Source organism: Pristis pectinata, chromosome 3, assembly GCF_009764475.1.
Source record: "Pristis pectinata isolate sPriPec2 chromosome 3, sPriPec2.1.pri, whole genome shotgun sequence".
Taxonomy (NCBI): domain Eukaryota; kingdom Metazoa; phylum Chordata; class Chondrichthyes; order Rhinopristiformes; family Pristidae; genus Pristis; species Pristis pectinata.
The window spans coordinates 77,002,528-77,014,546 of record NC_067407.1 but is presented as its reverse complement, the minus strand read 5'-3'; the positions used below and the strand labels follow the sequence as shown (position 1 = coordinate 77,014,546).

At 47.5% G+C, this 12,019-nt stretch overlaps 1 protein-coding gene across 1 annotated transcript in view; it reads right to left on the bottom strand.

Annotated features, from left to right (window-relative positions):
• dhx57 (DEAH (Asp-Glu-Ala-Asp/His) box polypeptide 57) overlaps positions 1-7,487 on the bottom strand; it is a 95,500-nt gene extending 88,013 nt beyond the window's left edge. The window contains exon 1 of the mRNA XM_052011728.1: positions 7,447-7,487. The gene's annotated coding sequence lies outside the window, so the exon portion shown is untranslated. The remainder of the gene's footprint in view (positions 1-7,446) is intronic.
• Between the last annotated feature and the right edge of the window lie 4,532 nt (positions 7,488-12,019).

The window sequence follows — 12,019 nt, the reverse complement described above, 5'->3', positions numbered from 1 at the left end:
AAAAATATTTTTTTCCTGAGTGGAACATGATTGCATCAATTTTCTGATCAAATTATGCCACTTAGCAAATTTGACTTGTCACTTCCAGTCATCAGTGGTGCAATTTCTTCATCAGACATCAACCTCTGCACCACACTCCTTTCTGGGCATTGCAGAGGAAGTCCTGAGGTCAATCGTCACTGGGCATTACTGGGGCAATCTTGTTTTCTTAGCACTACTCTGGGCTGGGACCCCACTCAGGTAGATATTGCATCTTACCTCCTTCATGCCCCACCCCCCAACTTCTCCATTGCATCAAACCCCCACACCCCCCACCCACCCCAACTCCCAAGGCAGCCCAGACCTGGACTCCTGACTCACCAAATCCCAACAAAAGCCCCAGTCTCCATTGCACCTTCCCCCTGTTACACCAGGGTTTTAAGAGGGAGAGATGAAGGGAACATGGGAGCGAGAGAGAGAGAGAAAGAGAGAGAGGAGCACAAAGAGGTAGGGTGCAAAATGAGACAGAGAAAGAAAGGGAAAGCAGGAAAGTCAGTGTGGAATGGGGAAGGGAGAGACGAGAGGAGTGAGTTGAAGAGGGAAAGAAACATGGAGAGAGGGCGGGATGAAAGAAAAGGGGAAAAGAAGGGGACAGGAGGAGGAAAGGGATGGGTGAAGGAGGGAAAGGGGAGTGAGAAAAAATAGAGAGCAAATTTTGAGAGAGATGAAGGGTGTGATAGAGAAAGTGGAAAGAGAGGGAACTACACAAAGTGAAGGGGAGATGCATAGTTTCCCTAGTCTCCCAGTTTGCTGTGCAGTGACCACAGTGACAGTGGACATCAATTTCAAGCCAATGTCCATGTGGTATTTTTGAGAGGTGCATCACCTCTAAGTGGTGAAGTTATTTCAACAACACACTTCTATTACATTACTAAAGGAGTGAGATTCAACTTCATCAGAAATTCAGAACAACTGCTGTTGTTAGCCCAAGCTTTTCTCTATCTGGTGGCACTCTCACCTCATGAGGCTACAATGCCCACTCCCAACCCAAGTACTGAGTAGCTTCTGATGATGCATTAAACTGAGCTTCCAACTACAGTTTTGGGTGGATTTAAAAACAGATCCCACCGTATAGTCAAAGAGGAGTAGCAGAGTGCCCTGGGCAACATTTATTCCAGGCAACATCATCAAAACATGCAGTTTATGAGATCCCACTGTGTGCACAATGGCTACAGTGATTCCTGCCATACAAATTGATCGGATCTCAGATATACTTCAATGGCCTGGAGCTCTCTGTGATCTGCTTGTTTCAGGAACAGCACCATACAAAATGCACATTATTTCTTTCATTATGTCACAATCACATGATTTATGAAATACAGAAGAAAGCATTTTCCCCATAATGCAGTTCTACCAGAATCAAATTTTGTATGGCATAATATAATAAACCCATGAGTGTGTCTCATTCTGGCAAAATGATGTCCAACATGTAGTTGTTAAGTTTAAAATTATTTGTTCTTTATTGCAACAGCCACAACAACTTGCATTTATATAGAGCTTTCAACATAATAAAACAACCCAAGGCACTTCATAGTACCACAATAAAATAAAGTAGAGCCACTGCCTCACAGCTCCAAAGATCCAAGTTTGATCCTGACCCCTGGTGCTGTCTGTGTGGAGTTTGCAAGTTCTCCTTGTGACCAAGTGGATTTCCCCCAGGTGCTGTGGTTCCCTCCCACATTCCAAAGATGTGTGGGATGGTAGGTTAATTGCCCACTGTAAATTGCCCTTAGTATATAGGTGAATGGTAAAATCTGGGGAGAGTTATGGGAGTGCGGGGAAAATAAAATGGGATTAGTGTAGGATTCGTGCAAATGGGTGGTTGATGGTCAGTGCGGGCTCAGTGGGCTAAAGGGTCTGTTGCTGTGCTGTATCTCTCTATGACTAAAATTTGACACTCAGTCACATTATAAAATATTAGGGCAATTGAGCAAAAGCTTGGTCAAAGAAATATCTTTTAGAATTTCTTAAAGGAAAATAGCAGGTGACAATGAGGTTTTGGAAGAGTGTAGCGATGGGTTAGGAGCTAGGAATAACGACACGTAGTCGGTGGGTTGAACTCGAGACTGGTTTATTCGAATCTTGCCGTGCTGGCTTTTAAGCAGTTAAGTTCCCGCGCTCAACGCGCGGTGATGACGTCAGAGGTGCGCCAACCGAACCTCTTCCTGCACGCGGGCTTTCTCCCCTCGCTGTTGAAGAAAAAGACCCAGCACCATTTTGTGGCTGGCCTGTCTGCCGACATGCACGCCAACTTCAGAGCCGGTTCGCTTGCGTCGAAGGTGGGTCGCCACAAGAGAATTTCAGAGTTGGGGGCTAAAGCAACTGAAGGTACTGTTGCAAATGGTGGAGGAATTAAAATCAGGAGGAGCACTGATGTCTCAAGAGGATTCCATGGAGAGGGATGGCAAAGCCATCGAGGAACTTGTAAACAAGGATGAGATGTTTAAATCAGGAGTCAATGTAAATAAACTAAAGCAGGACAATGAGTGAATGGGACTGTGCAAGTTAGGATACAGGCAGCCAAATATGTGCAGTATCAAATATGCTAGAACATTCATTATGATAATTAATGGATATTTGGAAAGCAATAACTAAACATTCGAAGGCCCTGGATCTGAAAAGTTGACTTTGTAGCAACTCACTGTCCGAGCAAGCGAACCAGCTCGGCGGTCGGGTCGCGCGTCGTCGGAGCGGCGAGGCCCAAGATGGCGTTGGGCCTTTGTCTTCCCCGAGCGACAGGGAGAACCCGCGCGCGGGAAAGGTTTGATGACATGGCGTATACGTCATTGCCATTTTAAGTGGGCAGGAACAGTCTCTCTTAAAAGGTCCACGCAAGGCGGGAAAATAAACCAGTTCTTGTTCTGAAACCCTTCGACTAGTGTCTTGTTTTCACATCGCGGTATCAGCTGCTACATTGGTGACCCCGACAGTCCAAACGGATTTTGGACTCGCACAAAGAACGACAACGCAGCAGCCAACGCAGTGGTACTCAAGCTGCCCACCCTTTGGACGCTTCGTCCTAGCGTCTGGTTTGACCAGGCCGAAGCACAATTCCACCTTCAGCAGATCACCTCCGACTCCACAAAGTACTACCACGTGATCAGCTCTCTGGACCAGGAGACAGCCGCCCAGGTCGGAGACTTCATCCAGTCTCCTCTGGAGGAGGATAAGTACCCGGCTTTCAAAGACCTTCTGATTCGGACCTTCGGCCTCTCCCATCGCGAGCGCGCCGCCTGCCTGCTTCATCTCGACGGCCTGGGGGACAGATCCCCATCCGCCCTAATGAATGAGATGCTGGCATTGGCTGAGGGACACAAGCCCTGCCTAATGTTCGAACAGGCCCTCCTCGAACAACTACCCAATGACATTCACCTGCTGTTGGCCGACGCCGATTTCAGCAACCCATGTGAGGTAGCTGCCCAGGCAGATGTCCTGTGGAAGGCCAAACGCGAGAGCGGTTCGTCCGTTGGCCAAATCACCAGGCCGCGAGCCCGACACCTACCTAACCCAGTCCCAGCAACCGAGCGACCACACCCCCAGAAACACAGATGACGACACTGGCGACCAGCTGTGTTTCTACCATCAGAGGTGGGGGCGCGGAGGCCTATCGATGCCGCCCACCCTGCAAGTTTCAGGGAAACGACAGGGCCAGCCGCTGCGGACTACTACGACGGCTGGCCGCCGACAAAGCCTCCTATTCATTCGGGACAAGCAGTCCGGGCGGTGTTTCCTCGTCGATACTGGAACAGAGGTCTGTATTTTGCCCCCGACTGGCCGCGACACTCGTAACAGGCAACAAGGTCCTGTACTCAATGCCGCAAACAGCACAACGATACGGACTTTCGGTACCCGTACACTTCAGTTACAATTCAGCGGCAGCCGTTTTGCCTGGACCTTTACCCTTGCCACCGTCGCCTGACCACTCCTAGGAGCCGATTTCCTTTGGGCCCACAACCTGTTAGTCGACCTGCAAGGGAAGCGGCTAGTCCACTCCAGAACTATCCAGACCTACCCTGTGGGAGAAGCCAGCCTACCAGCCCCGCGCCTGGACTCCATTTCCCTGTCTAGCAACGAGTTCACCAAGCTCCTAGCCGAATTCCCATCAGTTTTGGCGCCTCAGTTTACAAATTCTATGCCCAAACACGGGGTGCAGCACCACATCATTACCACAGGGCCACCCCTTCATGCCCGAGCACGACGACTACCTCCAGACAAGCTCCGCCTGGCAAAGGAAGAGTTCCGTCGCATGGAGGAGCTGGGGATCGTTCGCAGGTCAGACAGCCCCTGGGCCTCCCCCCTGCACATGGTCCCCAAAGCCACTGGCGGGTGGAGGCCACCACCCTGGACCGCTACCCCATCCCTCACATCCAGGACTTTGCAGCGAACCTACATGGGGCCCGCATCTTCTCCAAGGTGGACCTCGTTCGGGGATACCACCAAATCCCGGTCCACCCAGATGACGTCCCCAGAACTGCGATTATCACCCCATTCGGCCTCTTCGAGTTCCTTCGAATGCCGTTTGGCCTTAAGAATGCCGCGCAGACTTTCCAGCGGCTGATGGACATGGTAGGCCGAGACCTGGACTTCGTGTTCATTTACTTAGATGACATACTAATCGCCAGCCGTGACCGCCAAGAACACCTTTCCCACCTCCACCAACTGTATTCCCGTCTCCGTGATTTCGGCCTCACGATAAACCCGGCCAAGTGCCAATTCGGACTTGACTCTATCGATTTCCTCGGCCACAAAATCACCAGCGATGGAGCAACACCCCTACCCGCCAAGGTAGAAGCTATCCGCCATTTTGCCCGCCCCAACTCGGTCAAAGGCCTACAGGAATTCCTGGGGATGGTCAACTTTTACCATCAGTTCATCCCTGCAGCAGCCCATATCCTGCGCCCTTTGTTCTCACTGATGGCTGGTAAGGGCAAGGACATTGCCTGGAACGATGAGGCTGCAGCTGCCTTCATTAAGGCCAAGGACGCCCTGGCAGACGCCACGATGCTTGTACACCCTAGGACAGATGTCCCAACCGCCCTCACGGTGGACGCATCCAACACCGTGGTTGGAGGAGTACTGGAACAACTAATCAAGGCCATTGGCAACCCTTGACATTTTTCAGCAGGCACCTTAGACCACCCGAACTGAAATACAGCGCTTTTGATCGGGAACTTCTAGCGCTGTACCTGGCGGTCTGGCATTTCCAGTACCTTTTAGAAGGCAGGCCTTTCACCGCTTTCACTGACCATAAGCCTTTGTCCTTCGCCTTCTCCAAAGTCTCCGATCCCTGGTCAGCTCGTCAGCAGAGACATTTGTCCTACACTTACGAATTCACAACAGATATCCAACATATCTCCAGAAAGGACAATGTCGTTGCTGACGCACTTTCCAGACCGACCATCCACAGCCTGTCCCTGGGTGTTGACTACATGGCCCTGGCTGACGCACAGCAAGCCAACGATGAGCTGCCCAGCTACAGAACCACAGTCTCAGGCCTGCAGCTCCAAGATTTCTTAGTCGGTCCAGGTCAGCAGACCCTCCTTTGCGACATCGCAACAGGTCAACCCCACCCTATAGTTCCTGCAACCTGGCGGAAGTGCGTTTTTGACTCAATACATGGGTTGGCGCACCCGTCCATCAGATCAACCGTCCGACTGGTCGCCAGCAAGTTCATCTGGCATGTCCTGCGCAAACAGGTCAGTGAGTGGGCCAGGACTTGTCTGCACTGCCAGAAAATTCAACGACACACCAAGGTCCCGCCACAGCAGTTCGAGCCTACCCGTAGAAGGTTCGACCACATCCACGTCGACCTTGTTGGTCCTCTGCCAGTTTCAAGAGGAGCCCGGTACCTCCTTACCACTGTGGACCAGTTCACAAGGTGGCCAGAGGCAACCCCTCTAGCTGACATCACGACTGATTACTGCGCCCGGGCGCTGCTCACAACTTGGATCTCACGTTTTGGTGTTCTGGCCCACATCACTTCAGACAGGAGCACCCAGTTTACCTCCAGCCTCTGGTCTGCATTAGCGAACATGCTGGGGTCGCAGCTGCACTCCACCACGGCCTACCACCCTCAATCAAACGGGTTAGTGGAATGTTTCCACCGCCATCTAAAATCAGCCTTGACGGCCCGCCTGAAGGGTCCTAACTGGGTCAACGAACTGCCTTGGGTCCTACTCGGCATATGCACTGCCCCCAAGGAAGACCTCCACGCTTTGTCAGCTGAACTCGTGTACGGGGCATCCCTGGTCGTCACAGGGGATTTCATACCCGCCCTTCGGGACCAAGGGGAACAACCCACAGCAGTCCTGCAAAGACTGTGCGAGAGGCTCGGCAACTTGGCACCGATTCCCACTTCGTGGCATGGTCAAGCCCCATCCTGTGAGCCCAAGGAACTACGAGACTGTAAGTTTGTTTTCATTTGCAGGGGCACACCTTGGGCACCGTTGCAATGACCATACGAGGGGCCGTTCCGAGTCATCAGGAATAATGGGTCCACCTTTATTTTGGACACTGGGGGCAAGGAACAGGTCTTCACGACGGACCGCCTCAAACCGGCCCATTTAGATCTACAACAACCGGTCGAGGTTCCAGCACTGCGACGCAGAGGCCGATCTCCTAAGCAACGGTTAACACAGCCCGCGGACCTTGGGGACCATATCGCCGGTTCTGGGGGGGTGGTTGTGTAGCGACTTACCGTCCCAGCAAGCGAACCGGCTTGGCGGTTGGGTCGCGCGTCGTCGGAGCGGCGAGGCCCAAGATGGCATTGGGCCTTCGTCTTCCCCGAGCGACAGGGAGAACCCACACGTGGGAAAGGTTTGATGACGTAGCGTATACGTCATTGCCGTTTTAAGTGGGCAGGAACAGTCTCTTTTAAAAGGCCCGCGCAAGGCGGGAAAATAAACCAGTTCTTGTTCTGAAACCCTTCGACTAGTGTCTTGTTTTCACATCGCGGTAGCAGCCGCTACAACTTTTTCTTTCCACAGACACGTCCTGACGTGCTGAGAGTTTAACAGAATATTCCGTTTTTATTTCAGATTTTTACCATCTGCAAATTTTTGATTTTCATTCACAATTGAACAATCACTTCTTTGGTGACTAAAAACTGCTGTTTCTCACCCCTCACACTTATCTTTGTTTATAAATGTTAAACAAGCTAAAAGTTATAAAAATAACAGGAATGCGTTTATTAAACGTCTTCCCTGACTTCGGGATATCCTGATAATGAACTACCTGAAATGTGGCAGCAGTTGCACACAGAAAATATCATGGTCAATTTATACACAGTTAAACAGACAATATGACAATTTGTCTTTTTGATATTATTTGACCAAGACACCAGGTAAGTCTTCAAAGTAGTACCACATGATCTTTTATATACAATTTTGGTGGCCTATCCCTACTCACCTTATTCAGTGTTTTCCAGTTGCAGGCTTTGGCAGCTGAACTGAAAGTGACATTCACAAGAGCCATGCAAGTGCTGACTAGAATTGAGGACGTTAAAATCTTCCTAGAGGAAAGAGTTCGGACTTATGAACTGGAATGGCAAGAACAGCTGAAGCAGCTGAAAGAGACAGTCATCACTATTAAGGTGTGAACTCAGTTCTAACATAGCAAAAGAATATACTTTTGCCCAATTCCTTACTGAAGATTCCGCATCCATAATATTTCTGTTGCCCACTGCGATAGTGTTCCTCTTACATCATTCAAAATAAATGTGTTTATGCTTATCCTTCACACCATGCACCTACTTGTTCTCTTTCTCTTCTGCTATTTGCCTGATGTATTCTTAAGCAACAAGGTTGTTTCTGCTTCTTTAATTCTAGCAGTGCATTCTACAACCTTGCCACCCTTTGTTAGAATATTACTCCTAACCCCATCTTAAAATCCCTTAATACTGTTAATCTTGTATCCCATATCCTCTCTATCACCAAGACCGCTGACTCCTACCTCTAAAATATTAGCCTGTTTCCACCTCAACACAGGGCATCTGCTGATGAAACTTTTGTTCAAGCCTTTGTGATTTCCAGATACAACTACTATTCAAATGTTCCCCTGGCCGGCCCACCTTCCATATTATATCCTCTGTAGTGGTGAACTAATCTACATCTTTCTCTGTATTCTAAAGCACATCCTTTTCTACTTCACCTATATGCTCACTGACCAAGGTACGATCACTGATCTACATTAACTTCTCATTCAACAATGTTAAAGCTCAAAAATTCCGATGGTTGTTTTCAAACCCCTCCATAGCCTTGTTCCTCACAGTCACTGTCATTCTATAAGTCTCAGACATCTCCACATTCTTTCCTTTCTGGCCTCTGTCCCTGATATTTCTCCACTCTATACATATATTACCCCAACTTCGATCATCTGAGTCCTTCTTTAAATTAATTCACATTTACATTTCAAGTTTTATGTCCTGTACTCCACTTTATTTATGGTTTGATGGAATTAAGAACATAGAACAGTACAGGCCCTTTGGCCCACAATGTTGTGCTGACATTTTATCCTGCTCTAAGATTTATCTAACCCTTCCCTCCCACACAGCCCTCCATTTTTCTATCATTCATGTGCCTATCAAAGAGTCTCTTAAATGTCCCTAATGTATCTGCCTCCACCACCTCTGCCAGCAGTGCGTTCCATGCACCCACCACTCTCTGTATAAAAAATACTTGCCTCTGACATCCCCTCTATACCCTCCTCCAATCACCTTAAAATTATGCCCCCTCGTGTTAGCCATTTTCACCCTGGGAAAAAGTCTCTGACTGTCCACTTGGTCTATACCTCTTATCATCTTGTACACCTCTATCAAGTCACCTCTCATCCTCCTTCTCCTCAAAGAAAAAAGCCCTAGCTCAGTCTATCTATCCTCATAAGACATGCTCTCCAATCCAGGTATCATCCTGGTAAATCTCCTCTGCACCCTCTCTAAATCTTCCACATCCTTCCTATAGTGAGGCAACCAGAATTGAACACAATACTCCAAGTGTGGTCTAAACAGAGTTTTATAGAGCTGCAACATTACTTGATGGCTCTTGAATTCAATACCCCGACTAATGAAGGCCAACACAGCATACACCTTCTTAACAACCCTATCAACCTGCATGGCAACCTAGAGGGATCTATGGACATGGACCCCAAGATCCCTCTGTTCCTCCACACTGCTAAGAGTCCTGCCATTAACCCTGTATTCTGCCTTCAAATTCAATCTTCCAAAGTGTATCACTTCACACTTTTCCATGTTGAACTCCATCTGCCACTTCATAGCTCAGGTCTGCTTCCTATCAATGTCCTGTTGTAATCTACAGCAATTTTCTACGCTATCCACAACACCACCAACCTTCATGTCATCAGCAAACTTACTAACCCACCCTTCCACATCCTAATCCAAGTCATTTATAAAAATCACAAAGAGCAGGGGTCCCAGAACAGATTCCTGCAGAACACCACTGGTCATCGACCTCCAGGCAGAATACGCTCCATCTACCACCACCCTCTGTCTTCTATGGGCGAGCCAATTCTGAATCCACACAGCCAAGTTTCCCTGGATCCCATGCCTCCTGACTTTCTGAATGAGCCTTCCATGAGGAACCTTATCAAACGCCTTCTGAAAATACATGAAAACACATTCACAGCCCTACCTTCATCAATGTGCTTTGTCACATCCTCAAAGAACTCAATCAGGCTTGTGAGGCATGACCTTCCCCTCCCAAAGCCATGCTGACTGTCCCTAATCAGCCTATGCTTCTCCAAATGCCCATAAATCCTGTCTCTAAGAATCTTCTCCAGTAACTTGCCCACCACTGAAGTATGACTCACTGGTCTGTAATCCCCAGGGTCATCCCTGCTCCCTTTCTTAAACAAAGGAACAACATCTGCCACCCTCCAATCATCTGGCACTACTCCTGCAGCCAATGAGGACACAAAGATCATCATCAAAGGCGCAACAAACACTTCCCTAGCTTCCTGTAATAACCTTGGATATATCCCATTCACTCCCGGTGACTTATCTATCCCAATATTTTTCAAAAGTTCTAGCACATCCTCTTTCCTCACATCGACATGCCCTAACATGTTAGTTTGTTGTACGCCATCCTCTCAAATGTCAAGGTCTGTCTCTCTGGTGAATACTGAAGTAAAGTATTCATTAAGGACCTCCCCTACCTCTTCCGACTCCAGGCACATGTTTCATCTTTTATCCCTGATCGGTCCTACCCTCACTCCAGTCATCCTCCTATTCTTCACAAATTAGTGCCCCTTTATTGTCTTGTGAAATCCTTTTCTTCCAAACTACCTTTCTCATTCAAAATATTACTTTTATTCCCAAGTATTAATTATCTTATTTTTGCAGATATCATATTCTATCTGCAATTTGTTTTGCACTTTCTGTCTTTGGATCAATAATGCATACAACTTTCTTAACTGTTTAGAATTAATTATACCTATTTTAATATTGCCTGTAAATATGTACAGCCCTATGTTTAAATCATCTGATGAACACTTAAAATGAAATCCAACCCAGCACCGAACTCTATGAGATTTATCTTTCTATTTCCTTCCACTCAGATTCTGCCCATTGTTTACTTCCAGTGAGCTTGGAATACAACTTTCTATATAATTCTACACATCTTAATCTCCCCCAAATCTCCTGCATTGTAATCTATCAAAGGTTTTTGGAAATTCTGAGTATACCACATCCATTACAGTTCTACTAACCTTCACATTTGTTTCATCTTCAAGGAACTTTCCGGTTCGTCCAAGGTAATGCTCCTTTCTGAAATGTGCATTTGCAATTTGATGGAATGCTGTAATGATGCAATATAATATGAGTCCATTCTGCCAATTGTGTTTATTCTGGCTTTTTGAGTCCTGTAAGTATTCCCCTTTCAAGTGTCTTTCAATTTCCTGCAGGAACTCGCCACAAAGTCTGTTTCCACCTTCCTGATTATAATTATATGCAGCATAGAAAAATATTTCTCCACATTTTCTCCTCTTGCCTTTTCTAATTTTTTTCTCTTTGCCCTTGCTTAAAGATTGTAATTTTGCCCCTGCCACAGTTCCTGGGAATCAATCCCCTGGGGTTTCCAGTGGAAGGTGACTTAACACTAGCCTCCTGAATGCCTTTCAGTGTTAGGTTCCACTAGCCTACCCCTCCTTAGAGTATTCATATGACAAAAAGAAGATAGAGTCAGGGAGACGCAGCACAGAAACGTGTCCTTCGGCCATCGAGCACTCATTTTTACACTAATCCTACCCTAACCCATTTTATTCTCCCCATGTTCTTGTCAACTTGTGCAGTTACCTAGAGATCCATATAATTCAAGCGGGTTCTGATTGTATCATTACAAGCAGTCAGATGTTCTGGAAAGAGGGTGTTAGTCTTGAGTTCATCAAAGTTGTTATGAAAGCTCTCAATGCTATGTCAATATCATCTGGATCTTGACGGTGAATATATTCTGTCTAACATCTAAGTAACTTGCTACAACAGCAGCTTACATATGGGCATGACTTTTGACATGTTAAAACATCCCAAGGGAGTTCAGTGGGGTGTTGTCAGATAACGTATAAAATCAACCACGTAAGGCTAAAAGTTTGGTTGGTGGGGGATTTTAAGGAGTGTCTTAAAGCAAGAAAGGCTCAGGCTAAGAATGATCCAAAAAGTCCTCAACAACGGAGCAGGTGGAGAGAGGTCTGGCCCCGACCACCTTGAAGGAAGAAAAGGCTGAAACAGGGCAGTGGCCCCAGTCATTGTGGCCTGCTGTTCCATAGGGCATGACCACTAGCCACCATGATCATGTGGCCGTAAATATGCACAGGAGACAAAATAACACACGTGGGTTTGTGTCAGATTCACTCTTGTGGATATCATCCTTAATTCTGAAGGACCGCTGCTGGCTGACAAGAGGCAGAGGTTTGGGGATTTATGGGGAAGTATCTGGGGTTCCAGGCCTGGACAGATGTACTGTATCACAACCAC